Source organism: Pleurodeles waltl, chromosome 5 (genome assembly GCF_031143425.1).
Source record: "Pleurodeles waltl isolate 20211129_DDA chromosome 5, aPleWal1.hap1.20221129, whole genome shotgun sequence".
In the NCBI taxonomy this organism is placed as follows: domain Eukaryota; kingdom Metazoa; phylum Chordata; class Amphibia; order Caudata; family Salamandridae; genus Pleurodeles; species Pleurodeles waltl.
In genome coordinates this window covers 712,833,745-712,858,487 of record NC_090444.1, presented here as the reverse complement: position 1 = coordinate 712,858,487, position 24,743 = coordinate 712,833,745, and positions in this window count along the sequence as shown.

Sequence of the window (24,743 nt, the reverse complement as noted above, 5' to 3'; positions counted from 1 at the left end):
CCCATTGTTACCTGTATATTTAATGCCCTGGCGCTAGCCTGGATTCTTCCTCTTACTCCCTGTGTCCATGATAATTCACTTTGTAGTATCTCCTTTTAACTTAACAGGGCGATTTTTGAAATTCCTGCATTATCAATTCTTGTGCAAAATTTTAATATCCCTACACAAGCAATCAGTGTCCACCCTAATAAACCTGTCTCTACTCTAATTACCTGTGCCATGGTAGAGGATGGGAGGCAGAGTAGCCTTTTTAGGCACCTTCCTTTTACCAGGACCCGGCTCATTTTACCCCATATACCCATCACTTCCACCACATACATAAACTGTGGTACTGGTCGAAGAGATGGTCCCCCATATCGTTTGTCAAATTGCCTTAGCCCCTCTATTGATAGCAGTGCCTTATCTTGTGAGGATGCAAGATGGCCCTCCAGCCTAATTTATGGGAAAACCATACCCCTAGGTATTTAGATTCATTGACTCTCTGTTTTAGTTTTATTAATTACCCAACTCATACTCTTCCCATGATTCCCTATTTTGAGCACTTGTTTATTTTCATTTTTTTCCTAATGCAACAATCCCCGAATACATTCAATTTCTGCTGTAGTCCAATTCCTGTACGATCTAAAATCACCAAATAGTCTCCCATATAAGTGACAACTAATATTTCTGCCATTCATTTTGGGACTAAAAACATTTGGCATGCTTAAAACTTTGGGGAGATCGGCGACAAATAGGAAAAACAATGTTGGGGCCAATACACATCCTTGCCTGAGGCCATTTCTTAGACTCATTTTCCTCGAGAGTGAATCCGCACTATCCAGCTCCACATGGGCCCACTTGCCCCTGTGCAGTTCCTGTAATATTAAAAGCAGGTATTTTGGGATCCTATATCCCTTTAATACCTTCTACAGCAATACTCGATCAACCAAGTCAAAAGTAGAGCTAACATCAACAAAACAATAATAAAGTGCCCCGCTCTATGGATTTCTTTGCAATGGTCCACAAACGAAAACAGTGATCAATGGTTGAGTGACTCTCCTTGAAACCACCTTGCTCCTGGGGTATGATGGAATTTACATCCACCCAGTCCTTAATCATCTTCAATAATATTTTGGAAAACATCTTAACACCTATGACCAACAGATTAATTTGAGTAGGAAGATAATTCTATGGTGACCCGAAAGGAGCACCCCCTCTCACCTGATCTTTCTAAACATAGGAATTATCACCTTTCTAAGCAAAGCAAACCTAAGCTGTCTATCAGGAGTGTTCCAGTGGAACCAAACAGAGGGCTTTGAAGGTTACCCACTTCCTGATCGACAACCACTGCAGAGAATGGGCACCTTCTCTGGCTGACTGAAATTTCTCAATTTCCAATACCAGTTGAGCTGCTGCATACTAAACAGTCTGAAGTCTATCCAGAACACCTCTATTTCATCATATTTGTTTTTTGGTCTGCTCAGCATTTATTTTGTTTTTGACAAGCTCCCGGAGTAAGGGTTTGTCGAAAACAAAATAACAATGACCTTGATGTTCAGGGAGTTTGCCTACCCAAGTTTGTGATTCTTTGCCTTTGCAGGGAAGGGGCAACTGCCATCAAGACCAATATATGGCAGTGCTCCTACAGTGCCACATTTTAAATGAAGGGCTGGATTACCAAAATAATTCTAAAACAACAGCATGACATATGATTAGCTTATCACAGAGTGCTATAGGTTTTGAATGATCATGGCACACATAATGGAATAATCATGTGCACATGGAAAAATACAATGTAAAGTCATCTCAGCAATGTGGGAATACATGGACTACTGGTTAATCATAGTTGAACACCATTTACTAAATGAGAAAGGTTAGCCTTTCCCTCTTCAAATCTCTTGAAGCATTTAAAAAGATGTTAAACTAAGAATATGGCCCTCATTATGAGTGTGAAGGTCTTAGGACCGCGGTGAGGGTAAATATTGTAGGATGAGGGGAAATGTTTTTGCATCCTCTGCTAGAGTATATCAGAAAGTTCCTACTCAGTGTAAACAAAGAGGGAAGCCACAAGTTGTGAAGGCTGAGACATGTAAAGATGAAATTGGCAAATTAATTATGGGGGGGACTTAAAAAACGTAGACGTTGATTTAAAGCTTAGCAAGCAGGGAATTCTGTTGCAAACAAGTGAACCATCAGCTTTCTGCCATTGGAGTCCATGTTGGTTACATTGACAGAAAGCTACCTGATGACCTGATGGAGTAGGCATCACAAAATAGAATTGTCACATCACCCACTCTATTTCGAATGGACATCCTGATTTTTTGAGGTTTTTTTCCCTGTCTGTCACAGTCAGGAAAAACCTAGTGGTGAGGAACAGAAGACTCTGGGAGAAAACTCTTACGGGGTGGGGGTCATTCATTTTTTTCAGTAACAACAATTTAGGAGTTTGTTTTTTAAAAACACAAAAAAGTTAAAAGCTTGGTGGACAGCCATAAAAACTAATGGATCCCATCTACCATACTTTTGTACCTGGACCAGAACTGTTGTGACTTTGGTTTCTATCAAGGCACAGTAATCACTGCCTGTCCTGAGGTGATCTCAAAATTTGGTGGATTGTAGCTCCTAATGTCCTTCACCATATTGATGGAGTATGTCCCATCAAACATTAAATTTTACCATTAAACCGATAAACAGGAAACAAATTCTCACCCAGTTCCAGGATATTCTTGTATTGAAACCTATAAAAATATCTGGGCCACGATTATAGAATGGGCGCACAGTCTTGTTCTGAGCCATACACACCTTTCAAAAGATGCCCCTTGTGCAGACAGGTCCAGGGTGCCATTATATCATGAATACACTGGCTCTAAGGCAGCCAAAAATTATTTGTATTGCATCTCTTTTATTTTATATGTCCTAGCCAAGATGCATGTGCTGTGGAGTATCTTGTCCCAGTCTTTGTCAATCAGGTTCCCTCCCAGTTGCCTCTCCAATCACTTCTGAGCCTGTGTCTAGCATTTAAGATGACTGTCACTCAAGTGTCAATATATATATCCGAGATCCCGTGTTTGCTAGAGTACGTCTTTAATCCATGTCTCAAAATGTATCTGTGGAATAGAGATTCTCTCCTTCATATCAGCCTGGAGAATCCAGTGTCTAACTTATAGATATGCAAATTGTTTGCTTTACTGGAAGCTGACACAGGCTCTAAAGTTCTTCAAAGTACTGAATTTGCTTATTCTTGACTAGAGATTCTACAATTACACATAGTCAGTCCCTTTACTTTGAGTATGCTAAACATATATTGTCAGTGTGAAGTCTTGGTTAAAGCAAATATGCGTAAAGGGATAAGGAAATATAGTAAGATCCCTTTTTGTCATTACCGAATCCCAGGCTTCAAATGTATTCTTTGTAATAGGTGATGAGTTCAAACCCCCACTCATATGTTTGAGGTGCAGCCATGGGATTTGCCAAGTAGGCACCATTGCTATCAGGTGATCCTACCACACCATTGCTTGTCTGTTTCTTTTTTCCCCCATTCTTCAAAATATGGCAGTAGGGTAGATAAGTAATAGGTGTGAAGGACAATCCAATTTGTAAGGAGGAATATGGCTGCTTTACTTCGATTCTTGGCTTTTTGTCTGCTCATATATAAGCATATATAGATATTTGAAGTTGGTGAATACGTTCTTTCCAGACTTTTTTTGGGAGTGTTTGAAAAAGATATAGAGGCATATTTGCAAGCTCTTAGCACCACCTTGCACTGCTGTAGCGTAATTTATTTTATGCTAAGGCAGTGTTAAGGAGGCCTTTCTCCTGCGCCATATTTACAAAGTGGTGCAATGCTTGCATTGAGCCACTTTGTAAAACCTGGCACCTCATTATCCTTGCACCTGGCATAATGAATGCAAGGGGGGTGGGGCATTCTGACGCAAGGAGGCCCAAAACAATGGCACAATGAAATTAACAAGATTTCACTGCAACATATTTTCCATCATTTTAAACACCTTCTTAGGGCAGGCGTCAAAGTGACACCACCATTATACCACATGGGGCTTCCTGCCCTTTGCTGGACTAATGTCAACATTTTTGATGCTAGTGCAGCCAAGCACCACAATAGTGTCAAAAGGTTTGACGCTATTGTCCTAATGTGCACCATGGTGCACTGTATAGTAAACACAGCACTACAATTGTGACATTAGGGGGCACAGGGAGACTCAAGAAAAGTGCTGCATCACAGCTGACGCACCCATTTCTTGTAAATATTCCCCATAAAGTTCTTAGGAGTATATTAATGTTCACAATGGATATTCTGTCTAGCCAGGAAAAATGGTCTAGATTTCCTCTCCCCAAGCCTGTTTTAATTTCTTTAAGCAGGATGGAATAGTGAAAATTAAGGCCCTGATTTATACTTTTTGAGGCAAAATTGCACTAACGCAGTTTTGCACCAAAAAGTTTAGCACCGGCTTGCACCATTTCTGTGCACCAGCTGGGCACCATATTTATGGAATGGTGCAAGTTGGTGCAAAGGGTATGCTAGTGTAAAAAAAATGACGTTAGTTGGGTGGGGCTGGCAGTATGGAAGAAGGGGGTTTTGCACTAAAAAACTATGTTAGGCAGGTTAGAGTAAAGTAAAAATGACTCTAACCTGCCTAGAGTAATTTTCTAACGCAAAACGATCCATACCACATCACTCCTGCCTTAGAAAAGACAGGAGTCATGCCCATCACCACAATGGCCAATACAGGGGACCAGGGTCCTCTGGGAATGGCCATTGCACCCTGTGCCATGTATGGGGGCCCATTTTAGGGCGCCCTATGGCACTTTAAAAAATAAAATAAAATACTTACCTTTACTTACCTGTACTTACCTGTACTTACCTGAACTTACCTGGGATGGGGTCCCCTATCCTACGCTGTCCCTCTGGCATGGGTGGGGGTATCCCTGAGGCCTGGAGAGGGCACCTGTGGGCTTATTCCATGGTGTTCCATCATGGAAATAGGCCCACAAGTCCCCTAATACCTGCCCTGACCCAGGCATTAAAAAATAGGGCAAAGCAAACTTTGCACCATTTTTTGACCCCTCCTCCCTCCCGTGCACCATTTTTGCACGGGAATATAAATATGGCGTTAAGGCCATATAGTCATTTAGGCACGGTAGGTTTCCACATCTAAAAAATGACTTTAACTCCATAAATGTGACACTAGACGGGTCTAGCGCCAAAGTATAAATATGGAGATAGTTTTGCACCAAATTAGAGTAAACAAAAATTATGCTAATTTGGTGCAAACAGAGTATAAATATGCCCCTAAATACTTGGGCGATGGATGAGCATCGTTTGACCCCCAGATACGTAATGGTTGGTAGATCTAATTTAACTGTCAGGATACCTCCAAGTTATTGTCTCTTCTGATTTCCTTGTGTTAATTTAAAAACTTGCTGTCTAAATGTTTCCAGTTCTGCTGATGATGGACCCATGAATTGGGTCAGATTTCAAAGCTTCATCATAATGTCATCTATAAACATTGTCATCTTGAATTCTTTCCGTCAAAGCAGTGTCCTTCAAATGTCGGCCTTATTCCTAATGGCGTTGGTTTGGGTTTGAGAGTCAGGAGAAACAAAAGAGGGGAAAGAGGACAGCCCTGCCTACTTCCCCTTGCTATTGACATTGTGCGAGGAGCAGGAATTAACTGCAAATACCTACCTTTACAGAGTCCAAACAAAGTGAAAGCTCATGCCTAACGCAACCTGGAAAGAGAAAGAGAACAACAAGAGAGAAAAGTGGCATAGACTACGCCAACACTGACAGAAGGGTCGAGAGAAAGGACACAGACAGAGAGACAAGGAGACAAGGAGAAGGTGAAGGCAGAGAGGGGAAATGAAAGCAGCAATAACTGCTACTTGCAGGAGGAAGACGCAGAGCTCTAAGGAGAAAAGAGATGGAGGAGCTCAGAGAGAGGAGGAAGGTGAATAGCGAGGTAGTGAAGAGAGCAGCACCAGAGGAACGGAGGGTGAGATGAGACCTGCCCAGTGAGAAGCACCCAGACAAACCCTAGAGAAGCAAGGAAGCTGGAGAGGAGACCAGTTCTTTGGAACACCTAGGAAGCAGGGAGACTAAGCAGCAGAGGATACAAACAAATCAAATGAGATGAAAGGAGATTGAGAGGAGGACTAGTGGGAAGACTGCTAGATGCCGCCAACAGTCGCAAAGAAGCCCACTACAACTCATGAGAGTTGTTGCTGACCAGGTGAGTGTTGGCTAACCTGGTGAAGGGAAAAGGGAGGGAGGAAGGCAGTTGTGGACTCTGTTCTCTTACGTTTTTTGAATATTTGTTTATTTTCCCTTCACTCTGTTGCCGACCTACCACACTTCATGAATGTGCTAACCTCATAACCAATAAAGTCGTATTAGGGGATAATTGTGTCCCAAGGTGGATCTGATGCCCTAGTAATGGACATGGGCCAACTAATATGGAGAGGGTTGCAGGACGTTAAGGAGGTGCACCAGTACATGCATACTATCCCTATATGTAAAGCATGCATACAAAGCAGTGAAGGACTATAGGGATAGCCAAGAGCAGGACTCTAAGGCCCATATTTATGAAAAATGATGCAGAATTGCGCTATCGCAGTTGTGCTTCAAAACGTTTAACGTGAGCTACCATCATCCCCTAGCACCATCAGGGTGCCATTTTTTAAAAATGACACATGATGGCGCTAAGGAATGGTTAGCGTCCCAAAAAGTATGCTAACCATCGCTACATGCTGTGAGAAAAAATGACACTAATGGTGCAAAAGTGGCGCTAGATCGTTTTGAGGCACATTTTTTAAAGCAAAACAAGTTAGCGCCATATTTAACTGCATTAGCATAAAAAAAGCGTAAGCAAAAAATAAACATTTGGGAAGACAAGATGGAGAATGCAGGCTTGGAGAGACCCCACGGAGATCCCAATCAGCCAAGTACCAGCCAGGAGGGTCCAGCAAAGTCCCAGGAGAAGGAGAAGAGGAAGCAGAAGTGTCGCTTTAGTGAGGAGGAGCATGACATCTTGGTCAGAGGGGTGAAGGAGCACCAACTCCAGCTCTTCATCACCTCCAAATTGCCAATAGTTAGGAAAAAGGCCATATGGCATACAATAGTAGACAAAGTCAACAGCGTGTCAGAGGTGAAGAGGACTGTCACTGATTGGAAGAAGCTCTGGCACAATTGCAACTAAGGAGAAACCGGCCAGGACCCCAAAGTCAGCTCTGCGGACTGGAGGTGAAATTCCCATACCCCAGGAGGACCTGGAAGAGCAGGAGGAGATGGTTGCAGCAGTCATCCCGGAGGAGCTGGTCACTGGAATCACAGGACAGGACAGCACAGACTACCAAGAACTACCATAAATGCAGGGTAAGTTGCAGGGGGTGACAATCTGGAATCTCACAAATGGCAGAAGGGAGAAGCACATATGACGCTCTCAATGCATGCTAAAGGGTTTCATCGGGACTCATAGGCCCTGAATCAAAATGCCTCATCCCAAGCCACACTTGAAGTGATGCTTTGGTTGCGCAATGCACTCCAACATATACACAACGTGTACATAAGCCACTTACTATGGCTTTACACCACCATGTAAATATGCAGCACATTGCCTTGAAGGGACGTGCAATTGGTGTGGGTGTGGCTTTGCCACAACAACACCCATTGCATATTGTCATTGCCCCACATCCAACACAACATGTTCATCAGAGACAGAAACTGAACTCAATGCTACCCCAGGGGTGGTGTCAGAATGGTGTAACAAGAGAAAATGGTTTCCTTCCTCCTTGTGTCATTGCCCTTCTCGCCATCTAACAATATTGAGTGTGTTTGTGAATGGTTAGTGTACTGCTTAATGGGACATCCAAAATGCATAAGAACTGGCACAAGTGGCATCAAAGTTGCACTACCAGCATCCTCTGTCACTAGCCCATAATGCAACTGTACCAATTAACAAATAGTTGCCCATGTGGATCTAAGCTGCACATTTCCCTTGTGCCACATCAACTAAGTCTCAAAATGCATGCATTAATCCACATTTTACATCCCTCCACCAACATATGCTAGTGGCAGATATGCTGTATGCAAGGAAATGTCCCAAATGTAGGGATGTACAAACTAATGGGGCAGACAATCTATAATGGTTTCACTGTCCATTCCAATTAGCACATGTGTAGGGCCTGTTACAGGCAGATGAGAATGTAACACAAGCATTGTACGCAATGGACATACCTGTGCTATGCTGGACTAGTGCAATAATTCATGGTGCTGATGCATTAGAGCACCAAAGAAGTGACAGCACACATTACACTACTCTGGTAATGTCCACCATGGTGAATAGGAAGGCAAATTACATGACACCCTAGTGTCAGTGGCAGGGGTAAGGAACCTGCAAGGAAGTAGATGGTGTGGGTTGAAAGCACAAAATACCTTGTAAGGTTGCCCCATGTGTGATGCACAATGCTACAAATAATATACAACTACAACCTGAGGTCTGTAACATGTCACTGAGCATCCATTAGCAAGTAAATGATGTGCCATGTCAACAGCCACCACAGTCAAAGATTGACATGCCACTATCTCATTGCAGAGGGTGATGCCTTACCTCCTGCCGACCTGCCTATCCTGGATTTTACGGATGACATGGATGACCTGCTGCTGGACATCAATGAACAGGATGCCTAGGTTTCCTCCAGATACCACCTCCAGTCGCAGGTAGGACACACAGTATTGCGGGTCTCCACATGAACCACCAAGCTACCAACACATAGGACCAGCCAGTCCTGACACAGCCCTGGACTCCGAGCACCCAGACATCACCTTTCAGAGGACAGGGGCAGTAGTCCAGCGGAAGCTAGCCAAGCAGGTGTGGGTGGGGATGGAGACCATGGCAGGCAGCCTAGAGGGAGTGCTAAGGTGCCTCAGTCCAATTAAGGATAACTCAGCTGCCATCAGAGGCACCCACTCCCCGCTACATGGATTCCAGCAGGCCCTGGCCAACATAGCTGCTGTCATGGGGCAGAGGCTTCAACGATTACCCTCCCCAAATGGCAGCAGCATGATAGAGAACAGGCTGGGGGTTATACAGAATACCCTGGAGTCCATACAGTGGGAATTGGGCTCCTCAGGGAAAATATGGCTGCCTACCACTGCGATGTTGCTGCTGTGTTGAAAAACCAGCAGTTCCTCCTTGCTGCAGTGATGTTATATGTGTTCCCACAAATAGCAGCTGCCAGGACCTTTGACACCTCATCTCTATCCCCTGATGTGTGTGTGCCCCCCTAGACCTCAACAACAGCACCACCCATGGCGCAGAAGGCACCACACACATCAGAGGATGAAGATGTGGAAGGAATAACATTCACAAGGAAAACCAGCCAGTAGCACCATTCTGTGCCACATGGGCAGTATCTCCTTAGTTCTGTGCTTAAGATCATTCCAGTGTTGTGACAGCAGGCAATGTGCCCACTTGACTCAACCACTGTTGACTTGTCTGCTATGTATTGTCATTGTCTCAAATCTTATCTATTGGCAATTTGGACATCTTCTCACTAATGCACACTTCTCCTAACCATGTCTCATGACATATCCCTCACCCCTGGACTTCTGATTGTATAACAAATGGCTCAGGATCTCTCATGGGGTCTGTGAACTGGACAGTGTATAGCATTGGAAAATACTCTTGCACCTGTAAATTAATCACCTTGTTCACATGTACTGTTTCAACGTTTACTGTGATCCATTAACTCAGCTAAATGTATGCATTGTGTGAAGCTATGTCAATACGAACAGAACATAATTACATGTGTGCATTACTGTCAGACACAGAGCCACACACTAGGATCCTAACAAGAAAAAGGTGAATGATGATGCTATGGATTACAACCAATTTACAGTCTTAAATACATGTATTGAAAAGATATCCATGGAAGTTGACATATGGCATGTATAGGTCTGAACCAAGTGTATGGTAATTTACCCAGATGAGAGTACCAGTACAACTAATACGAGTGGTTCAGAAGAGGCAAATCTAATCAGTGACTGGCAGCTGTCAGAGTGGCAGAATACAGACCCAAAATTGTTAATGTTATACGTGCCACACTTTCCACTAATAATACAGCAAAGACAGTTGAAGTTCCATACTTACCTGTCGAAGATACCATACACATACACAATGTGAGTGTCTGGAACTGTGGATGACAAATGTTTTGAGTAGCTGATGTAATTTAGCAGCCCTTATGACAGCTCCTTGGTCATCCATGGCAATAAAGACAGAAAGCATTCCCTAAACCATTCCTCCTACTTGGCCAGTGCACACATGAGAACACCTAGACACTCAATCAACATGGAAAGCTAATTGTCTAATACTAATGGGCTTTATTAAAACATATTAATAACACCATACCAAAACCTAACCTATACTTTACCCTACACTAAACTAACCTAAACTAACTTATCTTAAATTACACCTACACCTATCTATGCTGTTCTAAATCTATCTTGTGCATGAAATGTCACACTCTAAAACATTGCCCTCCTACCCCCCTTAAGATACGAGAAACAAGTAGGACAATATAAACTAAGGCTACACATATATTAGCGTAACCTATTTCCTAAACAAATATATTTTTTCTATGTTTTTTTATATATATATTTTTTTTAATTAACATCGAAACCCAATCATAACCCCTCCACCCAAACTCGCAAAATAAAATATATACTAAAACCCACCCCCACAACTATATTTACACTAACCTACACCTACACTACAATATTTTACTATCCTAACACTATCCACCTAAACCCCACTTCAGAATTTAACATCAGTAAAAGGGAGAGGGAAGGAGCTGAGAGGTTGTGGCACACACTGTTTACAACTTCTTCAGTTTCTTCTTGCAGTACATAAGTAGTTTGTAATTACGGGCATTATCTCTTTAGAACTTATTCAGACATGTCATCATGGCTGCCATGTCCTGTCTCATGTTGGATTCGAAGGTAGAGCTTGTGGCTGGAGCAGTTGGCTGTTGGGGTGCCTGGCTGTGGATTGGTGCAGTAGAAGTGGAGGGGGTAGGACCAGCAGAAGTGCCCCTGACCCCAGATTTCCTCCTTGATGGGGCCTGACACGTTTTGGGCTTTAGCAGAGGATCCTCACTGGGAAATGCAAGTCAAGCCCCAGTGGATTTATCCCTCCCATATCTTTTATCCATCCTTTGGTACCCAGCCTGTACGGCCATTATGTGGCTGTACCTGTCAGCCCTCTTCTCAAAGGCATTTTTCTTGGCTGGGGTCATATTGGCAGCAAAAACATGAGGAGAACATGCCATTAGATACAGCATTGGAATGTGGTAGAACAGACATGCAATGTACACAGCAACCTCAAATGACACATGCTGTCCACCACACATTCCACCACACTGACAAACTCCAAATCTATACTAACTTCCTACCAGCCATCTATGGTGTCAAGTACATGTCCCTGGGGTAACGGCTATCCATTGGTGAACATCAAGGCCCAGAGGTAAGTGGACTATTGCGTCCTTGCTCAGCATTTCTGTCATCAGACTAGTGAGGGTCAAAAGGCCCTAAAATTCCAGAATCCCTGTGCCATTGTCAATACGCGCTGCAGAGTTAGCAATCCACCACTTTGACACCCCTGGTGCTTCATCAAGCCTTTGCCAGGCATCATGGATGAAAGGTGGGGTGGTCATTATAGGATGCTGGCCTGGCTTGTAGTGGGAACCAAGGGGTACTTACGCTCTGTACCAGGTCCAGTTATCCCTTATTAGTGTAGAAGTGGTGTTTCTAGCAACTTAGGCTGATAGAAGGTAGCTATAGCAGAGCAGCTTAGGCAGAACTAGGAGACATGCAAAGCTCCTACTATACCACTGGTGTCATATGCACAATATCATAAGAAAACACAATACACAGATATACTAAAAATAAAGGTACTTTATTTTTATGACTATATGCCAAAAGTATCTCAGTGAGTACCCTCAGTATGAGGATGCCAAATATACACAAGATATATGTACACAATACCAAAAATATGCAGTAATAGCAAAAGGAAGTAATGCAAGCAATGTAAAGTTACAGTAGATTGCTATAGGAGCACATAGGTATAGGGGCAACACAAACCATATAATCCCAAAGGGGAATGCGAACCACGAATGGACCCCAAACCTATGTGAGCTTGTAGAGGGTCGCTGGGACTGTAAGAAAACAGTGAGGGTTAGAAAAATAGCCCACCCCAAGACCCTGAAAAGTAGGTGTAAAGTGCACCTATAACCCCCAGAGAGCACAGAAGTTGTGATAGGGGGTTTCTGCAAGGAAGACCAAGACCAGCAAAGCAACAACAGTGGATTTCCGGATCTGAGTACCTGTGAAACAAGGGGACCAAGTCCAATAGTCGCGACAATGTTGAGATGGGGCAGATGCCCAGGAAATGCCAGCTGAGGGTGCAAAGAAGCTGCCACTGGGTGGTAGAAGCTGTGGATTCTGTAAGAACGAAGAGGGCTAGAAACTTCCCCTTTGGAGGATCGATGTCCCACATCGTGAAGAAGCTTGCAGAGGTATTCCCATGCAGAAAGACCACAAACAAGCCTTGCTAGCTGCAAGGGTTGTGGTTAGGGTTTTTGGATGATGCTGTGGCCCAGGAGGGACTAGGATGTCGCCACTTGGATGAGGAGACAGAGGGGGCTCCCAGCAAGTCAGGGGGCCCTCACAGAAGCGAGCAGCACCCGCAGAAGTACCGGAACAGGCACTTGGAAGAGGAGTGAACCAGAGTCCACCGAAGACACAAAAGGGAGTCCCACGACGCCGGAGGACAACTCAGGAGGTTGTGCACTGCAGGTTAGAGTGTCGGGGACCCAGGCTTGGCTGTTCACAAAGGAAATCCTGGAAGAGTGCACAGGAACAGGAGCAGCTGCAAATCACGCGGTACCCAGCAATGCAGTCTAGCGTGGGGAGGCAAGGACTTACCTCCACCAAACTTGGACTGAAGAGTCACTGGACTGTGGGAGTCACTTGGACAAAGTTGCTGAGTTCCAGGGACCACGCTCGTTGTGCTGAGAGGGGACCCAGAGGACAGGTGATGCAGTCTATTGTTGCCTGCGGTTGCAGGGGGAAGATTCCGTCGACCCACAGGAGATTTCTTCAGAGCTCCTGGTGCAAGAAGGAGGCAGGCTACCCCCAGAGCATGCACCACCAGGAAACAGACGAGAAAGCCGGCAGGATGAAGCGATACAAGGTTGCAGTAGTCGTCTTTGCTACTTTGTTGCGGTTTTGCAGGCGTTCTGAGCAGTCAGCGGTCGATCCTTTGGCAGAAGGTGAAGAGAGAAGTGCAGAGGAACTCTGGTGAGCTCGTGCATTCGGTATCTGAAGAATTCCCCAAAGCAGAGACCCTAAAAAGCCAGAAAAGGAGGTTTGGCTACCTAGGAAGGAGGATAGGCTAGTAACACAGGTAAGAGCCTATCAGAAGGAGTCTCTGACGTCACCTGATGGCACTGGCCACTCAGAGCAGTCCAGTGTGCCAGCAACACCTCTGTTTCCAAGATGCCAGAGGTCTGGAGCACACTGGAGGAGCTCTGGGCACCTCTCCTGGGAGGTGCAGGTCAGGGGAGTGGTCACTCCCCTTTCCTTTGTCCAGTTTCGCGCCAGTGCAGGGCTGGAGGATCCCTGAACCGGTGTAGACTGGCTTATGCAGAGATGGGCATCATCTGTGCCCATCAAAGCATTTCCAGAGGCTGGGGGAGGCTACTCCTCCCCAGCCCTGACACCTTTTTCCAAAGGGAGAGGGTGTAACACCCTCTCTCTGAGGAAGTCCTTTGTTCTGCCTTCCTGGGCCAAGCCTGGCTGGACCCCAGGAGGGCAGAAACCTGTCTGAGGGGTTGGCAGCAGCAGCAGCTGCAGTGAAACCCCGGGAAAGGTAGTTTCAATGAAAATCGATCACCCACGGACTTACGAAATGCTTCAGGAAGTTCCTAAATGGACCGTTTTCAATTATTGCATCTTTTAACTCTTTATGACTTGCTGAAGTGGATCATCATTTTTGGAGCTTAAATAATCATTTTTTTTGCAATATTCATGATCTCTAAGGTTGAAAGTGTATAGTTCTGTGATTTTGTAAAAGTGAAAGAAAATGGCTGATTTAGTAACATTGAGGCCTTAACCAGTATTTTTGCACTGCAGGAAGTGATTTAAACATAATTTGGAGTCATTTTGAATTCAAGGAAAAAGGTCAATTTTTTGCTTAAAATCGTTGACCCACGGAGTCAATAAAATGCTTCAAAAAGGTTCAAAATGGACCGTTTTCAATTGCTGCATCTTTTAACTTTTTAGTGATAAGTTGAATTGAACCATCACATTTGGGGCTTAAATTAGCATGTTTAGAGACATTCCCAAGCTCTCAAGGGACCAAAAAGCCTAATTTTTTGATTTTGTAAAAGTGAATGAAAATGGCCCGCTTGGTAACATTAAGGCCTTAATCATGGTTTTAAACTATGGGGAGTGATTTAAAAAGCATTTCAAATCATTTTGAATTCAAGATAAATGGTCAGATGTTTGATGAAAATCATTGACACACGGACTCACAAAATGCTTCAGGGAAGTCTAAAATGGACCGTTTTCAATTGTTGCAACTTTTAACTGTTTATGACGTGTTGAAGTGAATCATCACTTTTGGGTCTGAAATAAACGTGTTTAGAGACTTTGCCATGCTCTCAATGAGGCCAAAATGCATAGTTTTGACATTTTATAAAAGTGAATGAAAATGGCATTTTTTGTAATAATGGGACCTTAAACAGTGCTTAAACATCTTGGAAGTGATTTAAAAATCTTTTGGAGTCATTTTGGATTTAAACAAAAAGTTACATTATTAATTAAAATTGATGACCCACGGACTTACGAAATGCTTCAGGAAGTTCCTAAATGGACTGTTTTCAATTGTTGCATCTTTTAACTCTTTATGACTTGCTGAAGTGGATCATCATTTTTGGAGCTTAAATAATCAGTTTTTTTTGCCATATTCATAATCTCAAAGGTCGAAAGTGTATAGTCCTGAGATTTTGTAAAAGTGAAAGAAAATGGTTGATTTGGTAACATTGAGGCATTAACTAGTGTTTGCGCACTTCGGGAATTGATTGAAACCTAATTTGGAGTCATTTTGAATTCAAGCAAAAAGGTAAATCTTTTGCTGAAAGTCATTGACCCACGGACTCATGAAATGTTTCAGAAAGGTCCAAAATGGACAGTTTTCAATTGTTGCATTTTTTAACTTTTTTATGATATGTTGAAGTGAACCATCACTTTTAGGGCTTATATAAGCATGTTTAGAGACATTGCCATTCTCTCAAGGGGCCAAAAAGCCTAATATTTTGATTTTGTAAAAGTGAATGAAAATGGCCAGCTTTGCTAACATTAAGGCCTTAAACATTGGTTATACCTGCGGGGAGTGATTTAAAGAACATTTGGAGTCATTTTCTATTCAAGCTAAATGGTCAGATTTTTTATGAAGATCATTGACCCACAGACTCACAAAATACTTCCGAAAGTTCTAAAATTGACCATTTTCAATTGTTGTATCTTTTAACTCTTTATGACGTGTTGAAGTGAATCATCACATTTGGCTCTTAAATAAACATGTTTAGAGACATTGTCATGCTCACAATGGGGCCAAAATACATATATTTGAGATTTTATAAGAGTGAATGAAAATGGTCTTTTTTGTAATAATGGGGCATTAAACAGTGCTTAAACATTCCGGAAGTGATTTAAACATCTTTTGGAGTCATTTTGTATTCAAACAAAAAGTAATATTTTCAATGAAAATCGATCACCCACGGACTTACGAGATGCTTCAGGAAGTTCCTAAATGGACCGTTTTCAATTATTGTATCTTTTAACTCTTTATGACTTGCTGAAGTGGATCATCATTTTTGGAGCTTAAATAATCAGGTTTTTTTGCCATATTCATAATCTCAAAGGTCGAAAGTGTATAGTCCTGAGATTTTGTAAAAGTGAAAGAAAATGGTTGATTTGGTAACATTGAGGCATTAACTAGTGTTTGCGCACTTCGGGAATTGATTGAAACCTAATTTGGAGTCATTTTGAATTCAAGCAAAAAGGTAAATCTTTTGCTGAAAGTCATTGACCCACGGACTCATGAAATGTTTCAGAAAGGTCCAAAATGGACAGTTTTCAATTGTTGCATTTTTTAACTTTTTTATGATATGTTGAAGTGAACCATCACTTTTAGGGCTTATATAAGCATGTTTAGAGACATTGCCATTCTCTCAAGGGGCCAAAAAGCCTAATATTTAGATTTTGTAAAAGTGAATGAAAATGGCCAGCTTTGCTAACATTAAGGCCTTAAACACTGGTTATACCTGCGGGAGTGATTTAAAGAACATTTGGAGTCATTTTCTATTCAAGCTAAATGGTCAGATTTTTTATGAAGATCATTGACCCACAGACTCACAAAATACTTCTGAAAGTTCCAAAATTGACCATTTTCAATTGTTGTATCTTTTAACTCTTTATGACGTGTTGAAGTGAATCATCACATTTGGCTCTTAAATAAACATGTTTAGAGACATTGTCATGCTCACAATGGGGCCAAAATGCATAGATTTGAGATTTTATAAAATTGAATGAACATGGACATTTTTGTAATAATGGGGCCTCAAACAGTGCTTAAACATTCCGGAAGTGATTTAAACATCTTTTGGATTCATTTTGTATTCAAACAAAAAGTAATATTTTCAATGAAAATCGATCACCCACGGACTTACGAAATGCTTCAGGAAGTTCCTAAATGGACCGTTTTCAATTATTGCATCTTTTAACTCTTTATGACTTGCTGAAGTGAATCATCACTTTTGGAGCTTAAATAATCAGGTTTTTTGCCATTTTCATGATGTCAAAGTTCGAAAGTGTATAGTTCTGAGATTTTGTAAATGTGAAATAAAATGGCTGATTTAGTAACATTGAGGCCTTAACCAGTATTTTTGCACTGCGGGAAGTGATTTAAACATAATTTGGAGTCATTTTGAATTCAAGGAAAAAGGTCAATTTTTTGCTTAAAATCGTTGACCCACGGGGTCAATAAAATGCTTCAAAAAGGTCCAAAATGGACCGTTTTCAATTGCTGCATCTTTTAACTTTTTAGTGATAAGTTGATTTGAACCATCACATTTGGGGCTTAAATTAGCATGTTTACAGACATTCCCATGCTCTCAAGGGACCAAAAAGCCAAATTTTTTTTTGATTTTGTAAAAGTGAATGAAAATGGCCTGGTTGGAAACATTAAGGCCTTAATCATGGTTTTAAACTATGGGGAGTGATTTAAAAAGCATTTCAAATCATTTTGAATTCAAGATAAATGGTCAGATTTTTGATGAAAATCATTGACCCACGGACTCACAAAATGCTTCAGGGAAGTCCAAAATGGACTGTTTTCAATTGTTGCAACTTTTAACTCTTTATGACGTGTTGAAGTGAATCATCACTTTTGGGTCTGAAATAAACGTGTTTAGAGACTTTGCCATGCTCTCAATGGGGCCAAAATGCATGGTTTTGACATTTTATAAAAGTGAATGAAAATGGCCTTTTTTGTAATATTGGGACCTTCAACAGTGCTTAAACATCTTGGAAGTGATTTAAAAATCTTTTGGAGTCATTTTGGATTTAAACAAAAAGTTATATTATTTAAAAAAATCGATAACCCACGGACTTACGAAATGCTTCAGGAAGTTCCTAAATGGACTGTTTTCAATTGTTGCATCTTTTAACTCTTTATGACTTGCTGAAGTGGATCATCATTTTTGGAGCTTAAATAATCAGTTTTTTTTTGCCATATTCATGATCTCAAAGGTCAAAAGTGTATAGTTCTGTGATTTTGTAAAAGTGAAGGAAAATGGCTGATTTAGTAACATTGAGGCTTAACCATTATTTTTGCACTGCGGGAAGTGATTTAAACATAATTTGGAGTCATTTTGAATTCAAGGAAACAGGTCAATTTTTTGTTTAAAATCGTTGACCCACGGAGTCACAAAATGCTTCAAAAACGTCCAAAATGGACCGTTTTCAATTGTTGCATCTTTTAACTTTTTTATGATATGTTGAAGTGAACCATCACTTTTGGGGCTTATATAAGCATGTTTAGAGACAATGTCATGCTCTCAAGAGGCCAAAAAGCGTATTTTTTGATTTTGTAAAAGTGAATGAAAATGGCCCGCTTGGTAACATTAAGGGCTTAAACACGGTTTTAAACTACGGGGAGTGATTTAAAAGCATTTAAAATCATTTTGAATTCAAGATAGATAAATGGTCAGATTTTTTATGAAAATCTTTGACACACAGACTCACAAAATGCTTCAGGAAAGTCCAAAACGGACCGCTTTCAATCGTTGTATCTTTTAACTATTTATGACGTGTTGAAGTGAATCATCACATTTGGCTCTTAAATAAACATGTTTAGAGACATTGTCATGCTCACAATGGGGCCAAAATGCATAGATTTGAGATTTTATAAAATTGAATGAACATGGAAATTTTTGTAATAATGGGGCCTTAAACAGTGCTTAAACATTCCGGAAGCGATTTAAACATCTTTTGGAATCATTTTGGATTCAAACCAAAAGTAAGATTTTTAATGAAAATCGATGACCCACGGACTTACGAAATGCTTCAGGAAGTTAATTAAGCTCCAAAAGAGATGATTCACTTCAGCAAGTCATAAAGAGTTAAAAGATGCAACAATTGAAAACGGTCCATTTAGGAACTTCCTGGCGCATTTCGTAAGTCTGTGGGTCATCGATTTTCATTAAAATTTTTACTTTTTGCTTGAATCCAAAATGACTCCAAAATATGTTTAAATCACTTCCAGGATGTTTAAGCACTGTTTAAGGACCCATTTTTTCCCCTGGAAGTGCCAATGTGCCCACACACTAAGTAGCTTTGCACCCAACCTTCACCAGGTGAAGGTTAGACATATAGGTGACTTATAAGTTACTTAAGTGCAGTGGTAAATGGCTGTGAAATAACGTGGACGTTATTTCACTCAGGCTGCACTGGCAGGCCTGTGTAAGAATAGTCAGATCTCCCTATGGGTGGCAAAAGAAATGCTGCAGCCCATAGGGATTTCCTGGAACCCCAATACCCTGGGTACCTCAGTACCATATACTAGGGAATTATATGGGTGTACCAGTATGCCAATGTGAATTGGTGAAATTGGTCACAAGCCTGTTAGTGACAATTTGGAAAGCAGAGAGAGCATAATCACTGAGGTTCTGGTTAGCAGAGCCTCAGTGAGACAGTTAGGCATCACACAGGGAACACATACATAGAGGCCACAAACTTATGAGCACTGGGGTCCTGGCTAGCAGGGTCCCAGTGAAACATAACAAACATACTGAAAACATAGGGTTTTCACTATGAGCACTGGGCCCTGGCTAGCAGGATCCCAGTGAGACAGTGAAAACACCCTGACATATACTCACAAACAGGCAAAAAGTGGGGGTAACAAGGCTAGAAAGAGGCTACTTTCTCACAGTCATCTGATAGGGGGACCGGAAACTTCCCACTGGCAATTCTAAGGTTTGGCAAAGTATCATTCATGTGTCCTTGAATTAACACAGGCTCAGAGCACATGTTACAAGGGGGCACACCATTGCTTTCAATGGGCCTGCATGTATAGTACAGGCTTAGTGTCCACATAGTTTGGCAAAGCATGAACAGTACATCTATGTTGTCTACATATCTGGTGCCTATTGCCACCTACCATGTTCTATTTAGTGTAAATTGGGTAATGCTGCAGACACATGATAGCTGTGTGAGTGCGCTAAGGGGCACAGTAAGATTGGCACTGTTCTGGGTGCAGCTACGGTATTCCTATTTATTGAACAACATGTGCACATGCATGTCAGACATCTCCTAAGTACCAGGTATACACTCAGCATTCACATTCTATGCACACGTGATGTGTCCAAGGTCACTCACACATATCATGATGGGTAGACTATGGCCCTCATTCTGACCTTGGCGGGCGGCCGCTCGCCAAAGTCCCGCCGTCAGGTTACCGTTCCGCGGTCGAAAGACCGCGGCGGTAATTCTGACTTTCCCGCTGGGCTGGCGGGCGGTCGCCTTGAAGGCGACCGCCCGCCAGCCCAGCGGGAAAGAGGCTTCCACGATGAAGCCGGCTCGGAATCGAGCCGGCGGAGTGGAAGCTGTGCGACGGGTGCAGTTGCACCCGTCGCGTATTTCACTGTCTGCGCAGCAGACAGTGAAATACATGTAGGGGCCCTCTTACGGGGGCCCCTGCAATGCCCATGCCAGTGGCATGGGCACTGCAGGGGCCCCCAGGGGCCCCGCGACCCCCCCTACCGCCATCCGGATCCCGGCGGTCGGACCGCCGGGATCTGGATGGCGGTAGGGGGGGGTCGGAATCCCCTCGGCGGCGCAGCAAGCTGCGCCGCCTTGGAGGATTCAATGGGGCGGCGGTACACTGGCGGGAGCCCGCCAGTGGTGCCGGTCCGACCGCGGCTTTACCGCCGCGGTCGGAATCCCCATTGGAGCACCGCCGGCCTGTCGGCGGTGCTCCCGCGGTCCTCCGCCCTGGCGGTCTTTGACCGCCAGGGTCAGAATGACCGCCTATGTTGGTAAATCTGCACATATCTATCTTGCTACATACCGTAGACATGTCCCACAACCTATTTGAGCAGAGTTGTATTCTCATTGTGTACTCAACTGACTGTTGGCTAGCACCATAAGGCTCCTTGCACGACAGCTGCTCACTCAAAATCTGAAGAGTAGTGCAGCACTGGTGGTGCAAGTGTCTCCTACATAAGCCCAGTAGAGACCTCAAAACATGTACATCATCTGTACGGTTTCCTGAGTAACAGAAAGCTACGTCTGGCATACAGTGCTGTCAAAAATGCTGTGACATACATGTTGACAGCAGGCATGCTAATCAGATAAACAGCAGCTGAGACACATATCATGATTGACATCAATGTATATGTGGGCATGCTTTTCTATTCCTAACACCCACTATTGCATAGCAGCACACCTTGGCACTTGTGCAAATATTAACTCATACTCTATCCTCAACATGGCATCAGACATGATGTTCATATCCTAACTCAGATGACGTCATCTCATTGGTCAAACATATTTCATCATTGCATTGCACACATCAGGCCCTCTCACACAAAACCCAGGAATGACACATGTGATGCACAATGTGCCAATTACTGGCTGCATTGTGGTCTTCAAATAGGGACACTATTCTAGTAGTGCATGGTGGAGCCCCACCTGAAATACAGGACAGGAAAACATAGCTTAGTTATTTTTGGGCATTCCTTTCCATGGAGAAAAGTTTCACATTCAACTTGTTAAGATGAGTAAATAAGGCAACTTAGTGGTAGGTCAGAACAACTGGCAAACATTTATTATCTGTCTGTGAGATGAAGGGCCAGATAATGGAGACTCTGACACCACTAAAGCATCACTTTCTCTGAGGCTCCTGTGGTGCATTTCACTGCACCCATAAGTACATGCATTTGTCATGCAGCTGTTTGTTTGCATTATACCTCCATGTCTATATGGACAGCATGACACAGTATTCTGCATCAGAGGGGCATGCAATGGTTGGTGCAGTGGCCATCCCATTGTAACATCCATTGCTTTTGACCCTGCCCCAGATATTACTCATTATCAGCAATAAAAGACTAACAACTTTCCAGGGGTGGTGTGAGCACAGCAAAGTGTTGAGGAACGCATTGATACATCCTTCTTCCTTGATACTAATATGTGTGTGGTATTTCAAGGCACACACTCTAGAGTTAAAATGCCACAGCAGTTTCCTCATGTTCACGTAGCTGTCCCTTCCTGCACATTGACTGAATAACATTACAGATGCCCTGTCAATAATGTGTAGGCAGCTGTTGTCACCACAGTAGACCATTTATGTCCAGGAAGGGATAACAACAAATGCGAATGTACACTCCCCTCAACACAGACAGACTTGCACCGTGGTCCAGGTATGCCTATGTTGGTGTTTGCTTCTGAGTAATGCGCTAGTGCTGCACCAGATGCAGGCCTGCCCCCTGCTGTCTGTAAAATGGGGCAAGCCTGTGGTACAAATTTAGCACATGTGTGTCAGATAATAGAAACATGGGGTGTATGTGATACAGAATGTACAAAAAGAGGAATGTGCAAGTAGTCTGGACTCAGTGCCTAGCTAAGCTCCCTTAAGTGCCATTGGCCAAAGACACAAAGAGGCTTATTTAAGGAACGTGGTGCTGCACCTACTGTCTTGCAACTGTCCTTGCAACCCTAGCGCCCCCTTTTCCCCTACCATGTGTGTGCCGTATGAAATATACAGCACACCATGCAACAGGGTACGGGACAAATGCATTATTTCATACAAACCCAAACTATGTACTCAGCAGGAATGGAACCAAAAGTTTTGCACTACTCCTGCAGAGTACATAGGGGACCATCATATAAAAAGGTATACCCCCTTTTAGCGCCTGCTCTGAGCAGGCATTCAAAGTGAGGGGAAAATGGCACTAGGATATATAAAGTTATCCCCTTCCCCATTTATTTTGCCTTCCTTAGAGGGGGAGGCCCCCCTCCCATACATGATGCCTGGCGCAGCCATAATGTTGTGCAAGGCTTAACAAAGTGGCTCTATGCATGCATCACACCACTTTGTTAATATGGTGCAGGGAAAATGGCACTTCAGCCATGGCTTAGTGTCATTTATGAATTTCACAATGGCAGTGCTAAGGTGGCGCTAGGGGCCCACAACAACCTGTCCTGTCCCTTGACAAAACATGCTGCACTCAACGTTATGTGTGCCTGTCATATACATTCAAATAAGGATGTACCAATCCAAATGAGGTACTTACCCACTGGTCCACCAATCGGAAGCCCCAAGTGATCCAGTAGCTCCTGCTCCCATGCTATCAGGTCAGTCCAATGGTGTTTCAACTGGTGGTGGGTGCACACTACTCTAAATATTCTGCACAGGTAGTGGAGCACCTTGCCCCACCACAGCTTCCATGCCTTTATGGGGTAGCCATGGATTATGCGGCCACCCAAAACTAGCATCATCGGAAGGAAAAACTAGCATCATCAGAAGGTAATGCTGCACCAACCAAATAAACCCTCCCAGTTCATCAGCTACGATCTTCGTTGCCCTCCCTTTCCTAGGCATTATGCAGTATGTGAAAATTGCAAATGTAACAACCCAAAAAAACAAACTTAAGAAACTACCCCAACTATCCCCAATTACTACAACAAACTATGCTACCCCTGGAAAAACACCCCACAATACAATCACAAATACAGGACTAAAACACTCCAGAAGACTGAGAAAAAAGGCAAAAAGCACACAACAGCAAAAGGACACAGCACAAAACTCCCCAGCAACACCAATTCTCTACCAGCTTCACACACCCTCACACAGTAACAGACAAAAAGAACATGAAGTGAAAGTGAACGTACTGTACCATGTATGCAGCCAGAAAGTCCTGTTTCAAAAATTCCTGGGCCTGTGCATCACATTTCCTCTTATGCTTCTTTTTTTCTTTTACGCATGATGGTCATGCGTTGATTTTTCCCTATTGATGCATACAAGGCCTCCAGACTTGCGATTAACTCGCAGGGGGCCAGGCATTATTTTTTCTTAACAAAGTAAGAAGTATTGGCGTTTGCGTCAACATTTTTGCCGCATGACGATCATGCATGGTATTGCTTCCCATGAAGCCTGGCAAGGCATGAGGACTTGCGATTGACACGCAGGGGCCAGGCATCACATTTTTGGCATAGCGGAGTATTGAATACTGCCTTTTGCATCAAATGCATGGAGTTTGTTGGAAAGGCTGACAGTGCACCCAGATTCACATACCATGTCACAGAGCTATGCATGTATATAATATGTATGGTATGGCAACCTGTGTGTGCATGCAGATACAGATCTTAACAGTTACATCAGTATATGTTACCATAATGTTTGTATGTGTGTGTGTGTGATGTATGCAGTGACTGATATCGTTTGCATATGTGCATGTGTTGCTAGACTTTGTACACATACATGTTGAAGTAAGCCTCAGCAAGGCCTACTAGTGCAAGGGGTTCACCTTTCTCTGCACAAAGTCCTCAGACCATGTAGGAAGAAGTTGGCACAGAAACTGGAATAAAAGACAAAAGTTTATTAACCTCATGAGGTGGTACTACAGTTCAGACAGCACCCTTGGGTAATGTCTGAAGTAGCACACTGAACTGAGAGAGCATGGTCCTTTTATACCCACACAGGGGCTAAAAGGAGATGGTACAATTATGGAAACAAGACTTGTATACATTTAAGGTCATGTGGAAAATGCACAGTCGACAGGTAGGAGGAGCTAACAGTTTCCAAGGACTAACAGCTGCAGACCTTACTGAGCATGTGCGAAAGTAAGAGATGCTAAATATAACTTGTCACTAGGCAGATTTCAAGAGCAGTTAACAGAAAGGTAGGACAAAGCACATGGTGAGCACATGGCAGCATGTAGCAGAGAAAATGGCTGCCATGAATACAAAATGGATTCCGCAAAATGTTCACAATAGTTACTAAATACAATATGTCTTCTGCTAATGCTTAATCTAATCACTGCTAAATTACAACAGACGACCCTTTCAGCATTAGCTGAAGACATTCGTCTTTCTGGGATAATCTAAATATTCATCTTGTATATTTATG